This window comes from Polyodon spathula, chromosome 2 (genome assembly GCF_017654505.1).
Source record: "Polyodon spathula isolate WHYD16114869_AA chromosome 2, ASM1765450v1, whole genome shotgun sequence".
NCBI classification, from domain to species: domain Eukaryota; kingdom Metazoa; phylum Chordata; class Actinopteri; order Acipenseriformes; family Polyodontidae; genus Polyodon; species Polyodon spathula.
In genome coordinates, this window is record NC_054535.1 from 29,027,442 (window position 1) to 29,046,692 (window position 19,251).

The window sequence follows — 19,251 nt, forward strand, 5'->3', positions numbered from 1 at the left end:
ATACTAGTTTGGATGCAGTGCAGCGGTTTTTATATATATATATATATATATATATATATATATATATATATATATATATATATATATATATATATATATATATAAATAACAAAAAAAAAAAAAAAAATCTGCCACAACATTTTACAAGTTCAGTTCTTTGATGTGCTGATCGCAAAACCAAATTTGGAGAATCAGGGAGGTTGTATCTTTACATTGGCACTGTGTCCAGGAAGTACAAATCACTGACAATGGAAATGAGCACTTAACTTTCCCAGCTTACTGAGTGCAGTATTATTACCTGCTATCATGTTTGCTATGTGTGCAGTACTTTATGCTGAAAGCAATGATTGTGATTCTGAAAATGGTAACTTGGCATCAGCATTGAGCTAATAACAGCATTGAGCAAATAACTGTACAAAGGTTATGTGAAATTAGACATTAAAACATAAAATACAGTGCATGCATGCATACATACATACATAAAAATAAATAAATAGCTCATCTTGGGCAATTAAAAAGGATGCTACAGTTGGCTTGAGTATGTTTATGAAATACTGACTATTACCAGGGATTTCCTCATATACTTACTTCACTGTGCTGTCTAAGTACTGTAGGCAATGATTATGTGATATTGGCGGCCCTCTTTCTGTGTTAGCAGCGGCAGCGTATTAAACTCATAACTTACACTTTGTCATTGATAATTGTACAGTGTGACAGCAGCAACAGTTGATTTAAGCATAGGGTGGTAGTGTGAAAGCTTCAGGTATTTGTAATGTGAAAAGTATAGCTATTGTAATCCTTTTTTCTCCTAAAATGAACTAAGTATATTATTTGAGGCCTCAGAAAAATAACTTCATCTTGGAGAGACTACAGTGACATCAGGGAGCAGCTATAGACTGGCGACAATTACAGACAGCACTGAAAATGCAGTGTGTTTTATTCAGCTCAGCAGGATCTAAGAATGATAGAGTGTTTCTGAGTTCTCTTTAGGAGGTAAAACTAACACCACAAAACGATGAATTTCTAAGATACACAATTGGGTAAATGTGTACAAATACTGTCTCAACACATAAAGTCTGCAGAAGATGAGAAAACTAAAATCTTCAGAGACAACACATCAGTAATCACTGGAGCATTTGTTGTTAAATATACATTAAAAAGCATTTTACACTTTCATTCTGTTAGTAAGTATCAGTTTAGCCTGGAGGTAGGACTTCAAATTTGGCTGTATGCGGCAATTTCTTTAGCAGACATTCTTTTTCAGAAGAAAAAAGGCACAGTGCTAGAATATGAATGCTTTGAAAGAAAATACTATATTTTAGAATTTGTATTTTATTTTTAATAGTTTCCTCCACCAACTACTTCTCTGGACCTAACATTGCTATTTTTTTTTTTTTTTAATCAATGTTTAAAAAAAGATCCTTCCTCTCTTCAATTCTGTTTAAAATGTGTGAATGATCAGTAATCACACAGCCAACAAATACAGAGCTGAATGGATGTTTGTCAGTTAAGGAAAATCAAAAATGTGTATTTTTTGACATATTAGGCTACTTTAAAACCCAAATGCTACACAGTATTCCTGCCTATCTCAAGTTGTAGCTAACAGAGCCCCTTACAGACTGTCTGTTTAACATTTAGGGTTAGGAATAAACCAGATACAGTATTTCTCCACCAAACTAAGTATAAATTCAGAAAAAAGTAAACTTAAAGCATATTAAAGGTGATGTGATTTTAGCTGTAATGTTCAGTATTTTCACAATTGTTTCTCATTTCAACAGCTCTTCCTTTATATTAATTTATGTATTTCCCTGTGTTGTCAAGTTTTTCCAGTTGTGTTTATCTGTTCTCTAAAACATTGCACTTCTGTTTGCATGCTGCTAGATGTCACTCTGTCAGATGATGGCTTGTGTGTTGACGTCAGACCTGGAAAGTAGTAACCCACAACAAAGGCAAGTATTGCGGTGCAAGACGTAAATGCGCTGGTTTCTTTATTAAGGCTTTAAACAAAACAAAACACTTACACAAAAAAAAAACGGCACAGTGGCTAAAACAAATAGACAAACGAAAATCGTGCTGGTGTATAACCAGCGCGTGTAGCAATTGTTTATATTTACAGTACGCTTTACTTTACTTCCTGACCCTCGTTCCACCTCCGAACACACTAACCACTTTCTCACCTGTGATCACCCTATTTATACACCTGTGGCTGGAGCCTTAATTAAACATTTAATCATGTATTCAATTCATGGCTCCAGCCACATTCCTACGTGTTTTTACAGGGATGATTTTAACTGCCTACCTTTTACCACTATTCCACACACACACGAATACCCACATTCCCATGCTCACATATCAATATACATTAACTTCCGTGATACATAACCCAAACTATATAAAATAAACAAAAATTACACCCAGTGGCAGAGGTACACCATCATACCCTTTTTTTAGGCAAGTCTGTTTCTTAAAACAGTTTTCTGTTAACCAAAAAAACCCAAAACACATATATTATCCGAAGTTACACATACTTTCTCTTCTGGTTATTACAATTGTATCACATGTGTAGAGATGTAATATACAATTGGGCACCAATGTATGTGGTCCCATTCCCAAAGTCCCTAACATTGGTTCAGTGAATATATTTTGATAGTATGAATATAATTCCCATGGGTTCAGTGAATATATTTTGATAGTATGAATATAATGCACAACCTGTTTATAGTGTGCATCCTTGTATAACACAGACCTCTTACCCCTGCTAAAACAACACACTATCATTTCCCAATATTCCTAGAGGAGGTTCCCATCCTACAGGTGTAGCCCATCATCCCAAACTTCTGCACAGGAAGTGCTTGAGAACATCACAGAGGTAAAAAAAAAAAAATACAAAACAACCGCAGCTTGTTTTGATTATGCACCAGCTGATGTTAAATTCAACATACCCAACCTGCAGAGAAATTGGCACTTGATAAATGTTGTATCTGTATGGGTCAGATTCCCCAGCGTCTAGCGTTATTTCTGCACTTGGAATGGCACATCATTATTACAGGATCCCAGGGCAGGTCTTTTGTGTTCTGCATCATCCTTAGATTTTGAAATTGATAGGAAGGCACTTTGCAATATATGGTTCATAACTTTCTTTTTATGGAAAGTAAGGCATTTGTCTTGGTAATGAAAGGGTTTATATAGTATCATTAAACATAAATAATTATTGTTTAAAATATAACTTTATATACCACATATTTTACAAAAGTACAGTATGAATCCCACCTGTCAATGAAATAATCTTCTGGAGGTGTAAAAATGTGTGACTAAATCAAGAAACAGACTGAAGCTACTGCATATTTAGAGTATGTGTGTGCAAATCAGTAATATATTTTTAATTCATCTCTTTTCACATTGCTTTCAATGTCCTTTAAAATGTTGTGAATGATACCAATTATACTTAACTTATGTTGTGCACTGCTGCTTTCACACTGGGTCTGTTTCAAATGGACTCAGTCTGGTTTAGTTTGAAACAATGTATCAATATGCTTGCTGTTCACACTTATCTGTGAGCAAAGGGACTGAGTTTGTTTGGATATGATCTAAAGTTCATTTTGTTGGTCCTTGTGGCAGGCTGGCGAGTGGATAGAGGCCCAGAGACAGACTGCAGTTCAAAAAAATAACTATTTTATTATAAATAAACAAAAATAAAGTGCACAAGGGCAAAATAACAGATACTCAAACACAAATAAAGCAAAAACAAAACTCACAAAAATAAAGTTTCCAGGCTGGGCAATGCCTTCACTGGATTTAGAAAATTCAAAAAACCACAAAACAAACACCAACCTGCTTCCTCAGCTCCCTTCTCCCAAATGAGAAGCTGAGGCCTCCTTTTATATCAGGTGGCTGGGCGCTGATTGATCGTTAATCAACCTAATCAACTAATCAACCCCAGCCACCTGAACATAATAAACCCAGGCAGGCAGGGGAAGTTAACCCCATCCCTGCCAATTTAAAAGGGCAGAGCTTTGCTCTGCCACAGTCCTTTTTCCATTATTTTGCAGGAATGAGTCCTTTGTGTTCACAATGCACTTTTCAAGTTAACTCGGTTCGTTTATATGGTGTGTGAACCGGATGTTTACAATATGCTGCAAGGCATATTGAAAGATTGCAGCTATTGATGTATAAAGCACACACAAAATGTTTACTTCCGTATAAGGTTACCTTGTATAGTTCTTTTCTTATGTGCAAAAGGACCGAGTCCAGCAGTCGTTCAAACTGACGTTTAGCAAGCAAACCAAACTTGATGCGCTTGCCAGACAGACTGAGACGGTATGGTTTGCTTCCCAACCGGACTTTCACACTTCACACCAAACATACCGAGTGCATACCCGCTAAACCAGTGGTGCACAATTCAGGTCATGGAGGGCCGGTGTCCCTCCTGGTTTTTGTTCTAACCATACCTTAAATTAGTTAACTGGACCAATTAAGCTTCTAATAAGGTCTAATAAAGTACTTTAAGGTGCAGTTGGAATAAAAACCTGCAGGGACACCGGCCCTCCAGGACCAAGTTGTGCACCACTGCTCTAAACGGATCCAGTGTGAACACACCCACAGTGAATGGGCAGTTTACCCCAATAATGTACTGCAAAATAGGTTACATATCTGGTGTTAGTATTTCATTTATATTCAAATACAGTCTCTGCTGCCTCTAATCACCAAGTTGGAAAACCAAAACTTTGTTTAATAATCACACTTAGGAATTTCATATTTATATAAAAAATGACGAACAGTGGTTTAAGAGAAATACAGATGACACAAATGTTTACCAAACAGAACTGATTATAAACACCAGTATCTGCCAGCTCATATAATTCAATGTCAAGTCACGCATTTCAAAGGCATTATTTACAGATTTGTTTAAGCTTACAATACTAGTTTTATAAAGCAGTTCTGTTATTGGCCACAAGTCATGGCGAATTTTACTTGAAACTTTTTTTTTTTTTTTTAATGCATCTTACATACAAATATGTTTATGTCTTTAATTAAACCCAACTCAACTACAAATAACTGTAACTGAGATAAATTACTTTTATTATTTTTTTGGATAGAATTCTGTTTTCAGCCAACTTTAAACAACAGCTAAGGCTGACTTTTATTTGATCTTTTCAGATGAATGTTCTAATTTTGTTTTGTTAAGAAAAAATACAATGTGGGGTTGTTTAAAGGAACCTACGATTTAGATATTTCAAAATTTTGGATTTAACTGAATATGGTTTGCACGCAGAGTCAATGAACAGAAATATAAATGTCTAAGATGGTCCAGGAGACAGCAACCAGTTTCATCACTGTTCAGATGAACCAGCCAGACAAACCCTAATCACATACCAAATGCAATTGAATATACTACCTTAACAAATTCAATAACATGCAGCATACCATCAGTTTGATCAAATTAGGTTAATTCAACTGAATTACAAGTTGAATAATATTGTCCAGGAACAAAACCATTTACAGATCTGTCTATTTGGTTAAAACAAAGCCGTTTCCAATGCTAACTTTCTCTGTCTCTCTCACCCTCCTATGCACCTTGACTCGATTTAAAAAAATAATAAATAATACACTATAAAAAATACACTATAAATATAGTAACACAGCATTTTGTGTTTCCTATATGTTCATTCTAATCAGATTTAATTTTGGCATGCGTCACAAATCTCGGCCCATTTTGCTTTGTGTCGGTGCTCATTCGTTGATCAACCAGAGAAGGCCTGAGCAGCACAACGTGAAAATAGCCGCGTGGAGTAATTAAGAAGTAATACTTATTTTCTTTAGTGCGGCAGAGAAACTGTCTAAATATTCCAACGACCATTGCTGCACATGAATTTGAAGACAAAAATCCACGTCGGTCTTCGCCATAAATTACATAGTTGACAAATATTAGAAATAATAATAACATTGCCAGAATGTGCGCAGACTTCTAAAATGGCAAGTTATGTGTAGGACAGTAGGGAGTAACATTAAAAAAACAGGATCAACAAAGTGCAGCTTCAGATTTAGTAATCCAGTCAGAATTGGGATACAGATGGAGGTGTGCCTCACACTTTCAAAACACTGGCCCAACTTGCAAGGTACATGTTAATCATAGTGATCAGTGGTTTGTTTTGTTGTGATCCTAGTGTTTTCTGTTATGAGGATTTTAATAGACGAAAACCAAAATGGTGAGGTGTTTTTTCTTTGTACAATGCCCCCTTTTCTAAACCATTTTGAAGAGTTTATTTAAGTTAAATGTGAGTTTAACCTAAGAAGGCAAAAGTAAACCACAATAATGATATTACTTTATGAAAATGTGTCTTTTGCCACTTTGTTTCTTGTGCAGAAACCACAATACCAGGGATAAAGAAAAAAAAGTCTACTTTTATACTGTTTCTGCCTGAAAAATCTTTTTCTGGAATAGATCATGGTAATTAATCTACACAGAAACACAATAGAGAAGCACACAGAACATATTATTGTAAGATAAGTAGTGTTCTATGTTTCCGGTTTATTCTGAATTTTACTGAAAAGGATTTTAACTGGACATCGTTTTTTACTGATTTATACCCGATTTGTATCTATTATTTAATATTATCCCGGTACTATTTTCTAGGAAAATACACAATAACTTGATTAAAATGCTGTTTTATTTTGACTGTGAAATTGTATTAAGCAGCCCTACACTGTATCCTTGGATGCAGCAAATGTTTAGACGTCAGAGGAACAAATAACATTCAAAAGTGGTTCTCGGTCACTTCACAAACACACTATCACCTGATTATGTTGGCCAATCAAAGTCTGATTATTGTGGCAATTGCTGGGCGTAGTAACTACTAGTTTGATTAAAAACTAAATTGAAATACGAAAATATTATATTTTTAGTGGATGAAGAAGAGGGAGAAAATGTAAATAAGTTTATGAATATTCAAAGGAAAACTAAAGTTCTGAAGTACACAAAAAGCAAAAATAGCAGAAGTGGGTCAGATGAGGCAGAGGACGCATAGCATGGCAAATACTTCTGCATTGAGGTACATGTTTGCGCTGACAAGAAAAGAACATACTGAAAAATAAGTAACAGGTTAAAACCAAAACAAGAAAGTAAATGGTCAGACAAACAATCCACTTATGTGGCTGTTACACACACTTTAATAACAAGAGAGTGCAGAATGACTGTGTTAATGAGCTTGTCAGAGCGCTGTGCTTTGCTGGAGAGCCACTGTTTATTGTATCGGTGACTTATGTCTGTCCATCAGCTAAAACATTGCCTAAAGCGGACAATCTTAACCGTAAATATTTGACAAAAAATGGTGATGCTTTAGTTGGTAAACTTACATAGAACACATTGATGGAATGTCCAGCGTGATTTTTGACGCGTCTTCTGATGGCTTGCACCACCCAGTTCTGTCAATTTTATTTTACTTTTATGATTTCAAGGCGAATAAACCTGGCTTGCTTTGTGCTTATGTCATGTTCATACATTCTGTAGATACAGCTTCTGTCCGCACAACGATTGTCCAAACGTTCGCAAAGTACCAGTTAACTTGGGAAAAGTGGCTCCGACTTGCACAGATTGTGCTTTATCAGACATGCCAGAGACATTAAACCTAATCAGAAACCAGAACTGCTACACATCATATTCAATGTGTAAAGTGTGTGTGCTGATTTCTTTCCCCGATTTTTAAGGGTGTTTCAAATAAAAACTTTTTTTTTTTTTTTTTTTTTTTTTTTTTTTACTGATTTTATCCCTATTTTACTAGGCTATATGTAAAGTAAGATGAAAACCGAAAACGCAGAACACTAAAGATAACTAATAAATAAAAGAAACAGGGATATATGTTCTAATCCAAGGCTATTATATACAATGGAGATTAAAATGGCCAAGTAAATTATTAGTAGTCGTAGTGGTGGTTTGACTTTTTTCATAGCACAGTTATTTTTTATACCATTTTTTTTATAATATCCCTTTTTTTGGGATTTCTTGAAACAAAACTCCCTCTCTAATGAAGTTACTGCATCGTGTGCTATTTCTTAACGCTTGTCATTTAAGGGTTAACTTAAGTGTTATATTATAGTACATGACTGAATGATTCATGCAGAGGGTACAAAGCTTTCAGTATTTTCAGCTTCCTTGTTTATGGTGAGTTGGTTATAACTGATCAGTTATTTTTTAAGGCATATTTTGTACTTATAAATGTATCGTGTACCGATATGTATACATTTTAAAAGTATTTGTTCATTGGCACTCAAATTGTCTCAGTGTTTTAATGTTTAAACCCGGCTGTGCATTCATACTGTGCATACAGTACCTGCACTTGTTTGTTGAGAATTTCACTCCTGGCGCTAACAAAACCTAATACACCATTCTGCTGTTAACTTGTTGAGCACACAGTTATAGTTTTGTACTGCTTTAAAAAATAAAATAGCTAAACTGTGACGATTTAACAATTTTACCATTTAAGACCGGGAAAACAATTAAGGTTGAAAACTGGGGCAATCCCAGTTTCCATGGATGTCTGGTAACTTGAATTGTATTCCCTTTCAACCCTAAAGTTAAAAAAATACTTCTTTATACTTCATAAAACTATTTTTCTTCAACTATTAAAAAGGTAATAAATCTCTGAGCCTAATTTGTGACTACATATAAAAAGCATGCACACACAATCACACGGGTTGATTCACAAACACACACACGTACACATCCCCACACAGCTATAAACTGGACATATGAATACATCCCTTACGATCACTAAACATTTACCTACACAGTATGTACAGTCATATAGACAAAGGCTGTCTTTTCCCAGAAGCCCTGACTTGAGTTGCTTGGAGAGCAGCAAACATGCCATTAGAAGCACTTTTACAAGTGTACACTCATCCCCCCAATTAGCTTAATGCAGCCTCTTTTTGCATATTTTCAACCCAGGCCCCAGCACAAATCTCATTAATATTTCCCCCCAGCGCTTTGACAGATTACCTTGTCATTACACATCCCCAAGTCTTTTAAACAATATGGGTAAACTACTGTTTGCGAGGTTAATGACAATTATCCCATAATTACTGCATAAGTCACCCGGTCCACTTTATCTCATAGGCAGGGTTCTGCTCTGTGTATCTGCCATTGTGTCACTATAAATTAATCTTGTACAGCTATATTTATCCTGCCGTTGCTAATGCTGCTGCTGCTGCCTTGTAAATTGTGCTGACAGGACAACGAACAAATTATGGCGTTGTCATCGCTGGAAAGCTGCTGTTGATAAAACAAAACAGGCCAACAACATGCTTGGGTCTAAGTACAATTAGTTCAATCACATTTAATGCTTTGTGTTACAGAACAGGGCTGTTTGGGATGGATGGGTGGCAGACAGCAGGAGGGGAGATTTTTAAGGTTCAGTAATCATCATTACTTGTTTATTTTTTTATGGTGCCATTATTTGAAAAGAAAAAAAAAAATAAGAACAACCCCGCTGAGTATGTCACCTGTATAATAATATTTTATCATTAGGAATCCTACAGAGTTTTTGCCACAAAACCATAAGGGGAGGCACAAAATATTTGATTTGGTAATGTTTGTTTAGATGTATAGAATCGCTCACATTAAATACATTATTCTTCCTTATCAAATCAGGCGACCATAACCAGGTAACTGCTGCACAAAGTGGAAGCACAGTCAGTCTCCCTGGAACAAGCTTGCTACAGCAAAAGTTGAAACAATGGTTAAAAGGGACTGGTGCATGCACAAGGTGGTCTGAGGCTTTCCCCATTTTGTATTACTCTAATATCTCTAACGAATCTTGTGCTATGTTAACCACCTGTTCAGGCATATACAAGTGCATCTTTCATTCACAATGTGGGGGTTAAGTGATTACAAGCTTGCAAAGACATAATTCCACATAGCAATTCTTATTTATGTCCATGATTTAATGAAAGGCATACAGGCCAGCCTGAGTTCTGTGATGCAGTATGTCAGCTTTACCCAGATCAAAGATGTCAAAAGCTGAAGACAGCAAGCTGCCTATAAAGCTGAAAGGTTACTTCAAACCTCTAGTTTTACTGGATGAGAGCAAGGCACGTGTGAAAAGGCAATATTGCATCATTACAATAAGAATGCTTGACTTTTTATGTTTTGCTGGAAAAGCAGGCAGCTTTTGTGTATAATCTACAGTGGAGTTACTTTTTTCAAATAAAGCCAATTCCTTTCCTAGCATATCTAGTAGTTTTGTTCTGTGTTTTGTTCAGGGTTGTGAACCATGTGAAAACTGTGATGTCTAAAAGTGTTTTCTGTGCAATATTATTTGTTTCCGTTGCTTTGAAGGAAATTTGCTTTGTCTTGATCAGTATTTGGCAGGAAACACCAAAAACAAGTGGCCATTTTAAGTAATGGTTTAAAGTTATATATCATATACACTCCTAATATTTATTTTATACATTTATACCATTTTATGTCTGTTCTGTAATATTCTCTATTGTTGTTTCTGCTTTGTTATGCTTATTACCTATTCCAACAAGATATTCCTGAAGGGTGATTGTTTGAAGTGAAATGGGGGAGCATGTTAGGGTTGCACTGGCTTCAGATCACAGCGTAACATTTATATAGTTCCCTATCTCACTTCCTGACCTCCTTGAGGAATCCTTTGTTGAAATAATTGGTAAGCATGGCAAAAAAACATCTAAACGGAATCAATACTGTACCTAACTCACAAAATAAGATATTACATACCAGTATGTAAGAATATAAATATTTGGAAAATGTAGATGATCGTAACACAAATTACTGTTCAGATAAAAAAGGCTAATTGCAGCAATAGGCATAGGTGTATATTTAATACTGGTAACACATAAATAAAACAATGGGGGGCTAATGTCACAAATTCAATTAATTTAGTGGTCTCAATGCAGCCTTTTGGACAGCAGGCCACTTCTTAAAACCAATACACATGTAAACCAGCCCACTTATAACAGGCATAAGTCCTTGTATTAATCAAATGGGACACCATTCCTTTTGCTGTCTTTTCAAAATGTGTGGAGCTTCAAAAGCAGAGATTTAAAAACACCAATGTCAAGAGTTATACTTGAAATGGCTGGATTGATTTGGAGCGAATAGCAACTTGCAGGCCTCAGTCCCTTTGGGAATTGATCTCACTTTCTGTCATGTGTGCAGTCAATGCAGCAGCAGCAGCAGCAACAGCAGAAGGGCACCTGGCACTGAAGTCACTGGAGTACGTCTGCAGCAGACTGTGTCCACTTCAAAGCTCAAGGGAGAAAAATGAGCACACTAACGCTCTGCCGCAGCTATTCAGCACAACCTGTGTTCTGTCTCTCAAGCCTGTAGAGTTGAAAAGCAACCCACACCTCCTTGAAAGGATCACCGACTCATCTTTCAACAGAGCAGATCCTGGTGACCTTTCACCCTCCAGGGCTAGACAAGCTGCTCAGCTCTGATTGAAACAGGCAAGTCATTGTAATGGCTGGTCTGCTATGTGGACGAGTGCCAGAGGTTGTTGGTCACATTGTCTGTGTCCATAACAGTGAACTCTAACCCATTCATATTTCAGTGGATAGTGTAATAAAACGCCTTCCTAGCTTTATAACATTTTTATAACATGTGATTGTGTTTAACTTTATTGAGATATAACTTTCTGGCATAAAAGACTTTTATTTTCAGACTGATTTTTTTTTTTTTTTATTCCAATTAGTTGCTTTGAAATGGAACAGTACGTACAAAAAAACCCAAAACTATAACAAATATATTACTCAATGGCCACATAAACCACACAATAAAAATATTTTCTGTAGATATTTTTTGTAATTTATAAGAATTTGTGGCAACACTGCAAGTTAAATAACTCATAAGGGATGGTAACGCCAACAAGCCATCCTTATAAGACAGGGGAAATGTTTTGAAATGTTAACGATAGTCTTAATGAACATCTGATTGGAACTTCTATAGCAATCTTTTGAAACCTCTATAGCAGAGAATGACCCACATTTGATATACTTTTCTTTAGGAATAGATAGATAGTAATATACACACTTCCACATTATATACATATCAATCACACACACACACACACACACACACACACACACACACACACACACACACACACACACACACACACACACACACAATTACACACTGTTTCTTGCACACAGTGAAGAGTGTAACAGTGATCCCATTATAATTTTACCGCTCAGTCCGAGTTGCTATGGTACGTGCAAGAAAAAAGAATACACTAATGGGCTCTCTACTTAATGTGATTAGAGCCATTATTGACATAATGCCAGGAAGATGCAAAGCCATTAGTGCAGCTCCCTCCACTCTCGACTCAAATTTAGCATTTGATACACAATTTCACTTTTTCTTCAGCTTCAGACTCGGGCAAATTAAACCGGAAAACAAAGAATCCAAATGAAAAGCTATGGCAGTTCACACAGCGATGTCGTATAAATTAAAACACACTTAAGACGTTTGCCTGTCTTATCCACTAAATTTAATACATTCAATAGTGTTATCTCTCTTATCTTAATCCTGTAATCCACTTCAAATTACTTGTAGAATAAAACATGTAACAAATACTGAGCCTGGGACAGCTGCCAAAACACACAGCCAATGTCTAAAATCAAGTTATGAGCTTTTATTCTTGAAAACTGGCATTTTTAGTTATAATAAAACATGGTACATTTCTTTTATTTATATTATTTTACCCTATGGACAGATTGCAACCAAAACTAGATTTTATAAATCTGCACATTGTACATCTGTCTACTTCGGGCTGCCTGTAGGCCCAGCAATCCTAGTGAAACCTGTCTAATCCAGCCCTTCTACATATTCCATATAGGTTCGGTATGAATTTTCACAAGGACAAGGAGATTATATCTGTTGTATTCAAGGTTATTTTCTATGTATCATCTTTAATTCATTAACACACAAAGGGGTCTATTTGTAAGAAGAAAAAAAAACACATTTCTAACAGTTTGTGTGTCTGGAATTTTAGTCTTTAAATACAAGCATGTTTTATTGTTATTTTATTATTTAAATAACACACTAAGGGGGGCATTGAGGTCTACTCTTAACACCACCATTGTTACATCATTAAAGTGTGAACCAAATCATTAGAACCAAACAACTTTCTATTAAAAAAAATTGGTAAAATACCAGGGAGGGTTACTCATTTAAAGTGACGGCAGGCAAATGGAAGATTATATATATATATATATATATATATATATATATATATATATATATATATATATATATATATATATATATATATAGAGCTCTGGAAAAAATTAAGAGACCACTGCAAAATTATCAGTTTCTCTGGTTTTACTATTTATAGGTATGTGTTTGGGTAAAATGAACATTTTTGTTTTATTCTATAAACTACTGACAACATTTCTCCCAAATTCCAAATAAAAATATTGTCATTTAGAGCATTTATTTGCAGAAAATGACAACTGGTCAAAATAACAAAAAAGATGCAGTGTTGTCAGACCTCGAATAATGCAAAGAAAATAAGTTCATATTCATTTTTAAACAACACAATACTAATGTTTTAACTTAGGAAGAGTTCAGAAATCAATATTTGGTGGAATAACCCTGATTTTCAAGCACAGCTTTCATGTGTCTTGGCATGCTCTCCACCAGTCTTTCACATTGATGTTGGGTGACTTTATGCCACTACTGGCGCAAAAATTCAAGCAGCTTGGCTTTGTTTGATGGCTTGTGATGGCATCTTCCTCTTGATCACATTCCAGAGGTTTTCAATGGGGTTCAGGTCTGGAGATTGGGCTGGCCATGACAGGGTCTTGATCTGGTGGTCCTCCATCCACACCTTGATTGACCTGGCTGTGTGGCATGGAGCATTGTCCTGCTGGAAAAACCAATCCTCAGAGTTGGGGAACATTGTCAGAGCAGAAGGAAGCAAGTTTTCTTCCAGGACAACCTTGTATTTGGCTTGATTCATGCCAAAGCTGCCCGATTCCAGCCTTGCTGAAGCACCCCCAGATCATCACCGATTCTCCACCACATTTCACAGGGGGTGAGAGACACTGTGGCTTGTAGGCCTCTCCAGGTCTCCGTCTAACCATTAGACGACTAGGTGTTGGGCAAAGCTGAAAATTGGCAAGCAAGGCTGGAATCGGGCAGATTTGTCTTTGTGAAGGACGCATGAATCAAGCCAAGTACAAGGTTGTCCTGGAAGAAAACTTGCTTCCTTCTGCTCTGACAATGTTCCCCAACTCAATCTCCAGACCTGAACCCCATTGACAACCTCTGGAATGTGATCAAGAGGAAGATAGATGGTCACAAGCCATCAAACAAAGCCGAGCTGCTTGAATTTTTGCACCAGGAGTGGCATAAAGTCACCCAACATCAATGTGAAAGACTGGTGGAGAGCATGCCAAGATGCATGAAAGCTGTGCTTGAAAATCAGGGTTATTCCACCAAATATTGATTTCTGAACTCTTCCTAAGTTAAAACATTAGTATTGTGTTGTTTAAAATTGAATATGAACTTATTTTCTTTGCATTATTCGAGGTCTGACAACACTGCATCTTTTTTGTTATTTTGACCAGTTGTCATTTTCTGCAAATAAATGCTCTAAATGACAATATTTGTATTGGGAATTTGGGAGAAATGTTGTCAGTAGTTTATAGAATAAAACAAAAATTATCATTTTACCCAAACACATACCTATAAATAGTAAAACCAGAAAAAAACTGATAATTTTGCAGTGGTCTCTTAATTTTTTCAGACATGGGCCTCCTACATAATTTCATGTAGGGTTTTTTTGATGTCATAAATTATGAGACCGATGGTCAACTAATTTATAAACTGTCACAGAAACCAGAGATGGAATTCTTTTCCTGTAAATACTGAAGAGGCCCATCTATTGTTTTTTATAACACATGGATACCCTTGTGATGATAATATTAAAGAAGACGAGTTTCAGCTTTTAAACATAGTGTTTCAGTGCTGTACAGATTAAATGTATCGTTATCAGTTTCTCTGAGATATGAATGTACCAGCTTTACATCTTTTTTTTTTTTTTTTAATGGATTCTCATTTTGTTGATCATTAATGAACATTTCTGTACTGTGGGTGTTGTCGAGTGATTGAAAAAGAAACATTTTGTGTCTGAATTGAAAGTGATGGTCTCTGAGTCGAATGGGTCAAAGTTCAAGTATACTTTCATCTAGAGGAATTATCAATTTTTGATGTCACTACTGAGGTATTATGCCTTTTTTTAGAAATCAAAATGCAAATATAGCCATGTGGCAGGGTGATTAGTGTTGGTCTAATTTGTATGTGGAAAGGGGTTTATTGTGTGTCTTTTTGGAGTTGATTTGTGTGATTAAAGTATTGTTTACAGACGAGCGCTCATTTGAGACAGGCTGCCTGCTAGGCTTGCTTGGGCAGCAAGCGATTGGCTGTGCTGGTTCTCAATCATCAGGTGGGCAGGTCTGGACCGAGTATCTGTCAGTTGAAGATGGCTCTAGGTGACTGCAATGCCATGCTTCAGAGGGGGGTGGTGTATACGCAGGAGGAGAACGTCTGCTCTGCAGGAACAACAGCTACGTAACCTTGAAACTGCAAGCGGTGCTTGTGAAGGCAATACCCAGCCAAGGCCATATTAAGCAGCAGGAGTCGTCATATGAATACCGGCTCACAAGTAGATTAGTTTAGGGGATAGTGATCCCATGTAATGTATAGCGAGGGTCACGTTGTGTAGCCAGTTCCTGGAGTGGGACACCTAGGTTATAGGCTAGCGCTCGCCCTGTTTGGCACCTTTTATTTGTCTTTGTACTGCATTTTATTTTGCCTTGCTGTATGTGTCCTCTGTGCTTTACCATCACTGGTCACGTCACATGACCCCTTTATTTATTTAATTGTGCATTAATAAATCCTGCACGTGTGTGCTGGTATTTCAACTCCACCTCCATTGTGTATGTGTATCTATCTATCTATCTATCTATCTATCTATCTATCTATCTATCTATCTATCTATCTATCTATCTATATATATATATATATATATATATATATATATATATATATATATATATATTATATATATATACCATTGAATTAGCATGTGACATTTTCAAATTTAACATTAAATACTTTACTACTATTATGGCTAAATAAAAGATCACAATTATGTCCATTTAGTTATTTTTTTCAATTATGTCTCAATCTTAAAATTCTGGGAGGTACAAAACTTTTAGCCATAGCTGTACACAGAAAACGCCTAAGCTGTTGTCCGCACACACACAATACAAAAAAAAAAAGAAAAGAAAAAAAAAAAAAAGGCCAGGCAGGTGAAACATTATCTCTCTCTGTTTTGGCAATGCAATCTCAGGTATCTCTAGCAGCACAGCATTATTGATCTTGGTTAAGCTTGTCTCGTGTTACTGTCAGTAAACCGATTCTGCTCGGCACACTTCCTTCCTCGCTAAAAGTAGTGTACGTACAATGTAAACAGCCTTCAGGAAAACTCAATAGACAAGCAGACAGCGGGGTACTAAAGTGGTGCCTTCATATCCTACACAGAGTTGGTAATGTAATTTATGGTATAATCCCACAATGAACCTGTTACCAGTGCATCGAGTGTTAGGTCTAATACATCTTTCAATACAAATTACAAGCTGAAAGAACTGATAGATGTAATAAGTATAGATTACTTAATGTCCAGGCGCTCCTCTGCCTGGCTAGTGCGAGAGCTAAATTAACCACATGGCTTTCACCGGGAAGAGTCCTCTGGGTCAGAGAAGTGCTCAAAATGAACTATTACAGAGTTCATTTTCCATTTATTTTCTTCCTGAAAAGGGATTTTATCAGTTTTGAAATGAGTGCCGGTAAAACTAGACACAGCTGATTTTTATTGACTTGGCTGAAGTGAGTCGGGGGGGGGGCAGAGGTCGAGATGCTTCCTTAGGAGGATGGGGAAAGGAGGGTTGGCAGTTTTGGATACAGCTGCAGAGAGTGTGAGCGGAGTGGAGCGTGCCAATTTTATATGGAGAGGGGGAGCGGAGCAGGGTAGTTCTGGAGCAGAGGGGACATTTCTAGCCCGCTTTCACAGCACTGAGAAGAACTGAGCACGGTTTTATTTTTCTTAAATGCATGCTTCTGCACTCTTAAGGATAGTTCATTCACTACAGGGTGGTCTGTTAGCCCCATTTTTCGACTCATATGTGTTCGTGGGTTGCTTTGAGCTCCCTATGAGATATTCAGATACAAACAAGCCCAGCAAAGGTACTTTGATACGAAACATATGCAAAGCTCAAAATAGGTGAGTAGGAACCTGTTAAAAACCTATTGATTGCAAGATGACATTTCCTGACTTTTACTTTATTTTCAATGTACACATTTTTTTAGTACCAATTAATAATAATGAGAAAGCATCTTTGAGTTGAATTATATAACTTCTCTGAGCATTTTATGTAGGCTTTTTTTCTTTGCGGATCATAGTTGTTTTTATTTTTTTTTCAACCTATGCGATTATAATAAGGAAGATTACATAGTATTCTGAATGTACATTAAATCTTTTCATCTGCAATCGGCAACATAGTGGGGAAAAAAAGTATTTTTTTAAATACCATGTAAGTGGAGCGGAACATGTCTATTTTACCTGGTGCAGGAAAGTAGTGAAGAGGAATGGAAGAAACCACAGAGCAGAGCGGAGGACATTATGAGCGGTGAGCTGAATTTTGTTACCACTCCGCTCTGCTCACATTCCCTGGTTTGCAGTAGGCCTCATCTGCGTTGATAAAAAACTATACAGTAATGACAGTAAAGGCTCCTTGTGTTCCTCTGTTCACACATCCATGACTTTAAACACTCAATAATAACATACGCTGTGGTAATAAAAGAAAGAATCAAATTCAAGTACAAGGTCAAAGAAAATAATTTTGAAGATATAAACAGCAGGAAACAATTCAGAGCAGTAACTGTTCTCTCCTGCAACTGAGTTCCTTCTTGCTGCTATTATTCCTTTGCAATTGTTTTATGAAAATGTGCCCTTGCACTTACACCAACAACAGTCTCAGTCATATAACATGCTATTCATGACATTCACTCACAAGTTAGACTTGCTTATGAATGATGCTAGTAATTGTCGAAAATGGAGCTGTTCAACTTCCTCTAGGTTTTTAGACTGCTACTTTCTTGATATTACATTTATGCTTAGATTTTGTTAGATGCAAGATCACATTAAGGTTTTGTGGATATGGGTTGATTTGTATATGCTGCAGCTTCAGTGAGCTTTTTTCCCCAACCAGGCTGACACTGAAAATGATAACGTGTTACCAAGGGTTTCTCATCTGCCCTGGGGGAAGCACATAGCTCTGCCCTTGTCCTTTTGCTTGTACTTGACAATGGGTCAAGTACCAATTGAAACAGCAAAAGACTAGTCACCGGACTGGGATCGCATAAGCCCCCTGAAGAGTTAGAAAATTGACATCACCTTTCTTTACGCAATGTCTGATCAGGCAGCAGAATTGGCTTTGTATCCCATTTCCAGGGCCGGATTAATGCAGGGGCTTTAGGGGCTGCAGCCCAGGGCCTCACATTTTGAGGGGCCTCAAAAAAAAAAAAAATTATATATCATTATAATAAAATATCTAAAAATTGAATAAGTAGTGTGTGACTGTATGGATCGGAACAACAGGTCTGTTTAACCAAGTCGTACTTCGTTGGAGGAGCAGGGACTGCCTGATCATATGACTTGACCTGCGATCAAGTCACGTGTCACTTTTATCAGGTGTGCTGCGGAACGTGATGCAGATCAGAACCTGTAAATGTCTGACAAAGCAGAACCTAGGAAGAGCGATGCTGAAAGGCAGACACACAACAAGTACAATGTGATTGCGAGGAAGATATGTGAAACAAAACAACAATGCTCAAATGTATGTGAAGGTACCAGTACTTTGAAAAATACATCAGAGAGAAATCAACAGGAGTAAACTACCTAGGTTTATATGGATTACAGTGGGGCAATCTCCATAGGAAAAAAAAAAACAAAACAATGAAAGTAGTTTCGGGTTGTGTGTGTTTCCATGTAGTTTTCTGTTAGACTGAGAAATTCTCGTTCCAAATGCAAATAAAGTAATTCATATTAAAATACCAGAGGCAGTATGTTTGTGCCTGAGTTCCAGTTTGGCCTTGTGTGACTTTCTGATATTGTACAGCTTTCTTAAACCGGGTTTCTAATTTGGTGCCCCCCCCCG

General features: G+C 36.7%; 1 protein-coding gene across 5 annotated transcripts in view; it reads right to left on the reverse strand.

The window, feature by feature from the left end:
• Positions 1–19,251, reverse strand: part of LOC121295031 (zinc finger protein basonuclin-2-like) — a 309,188-nt gene that overhangs the window by 71,653 nt on the left and 218,284 nt on the right. The gene's annotated exons all lie outside the window — the stretch shown is intronic.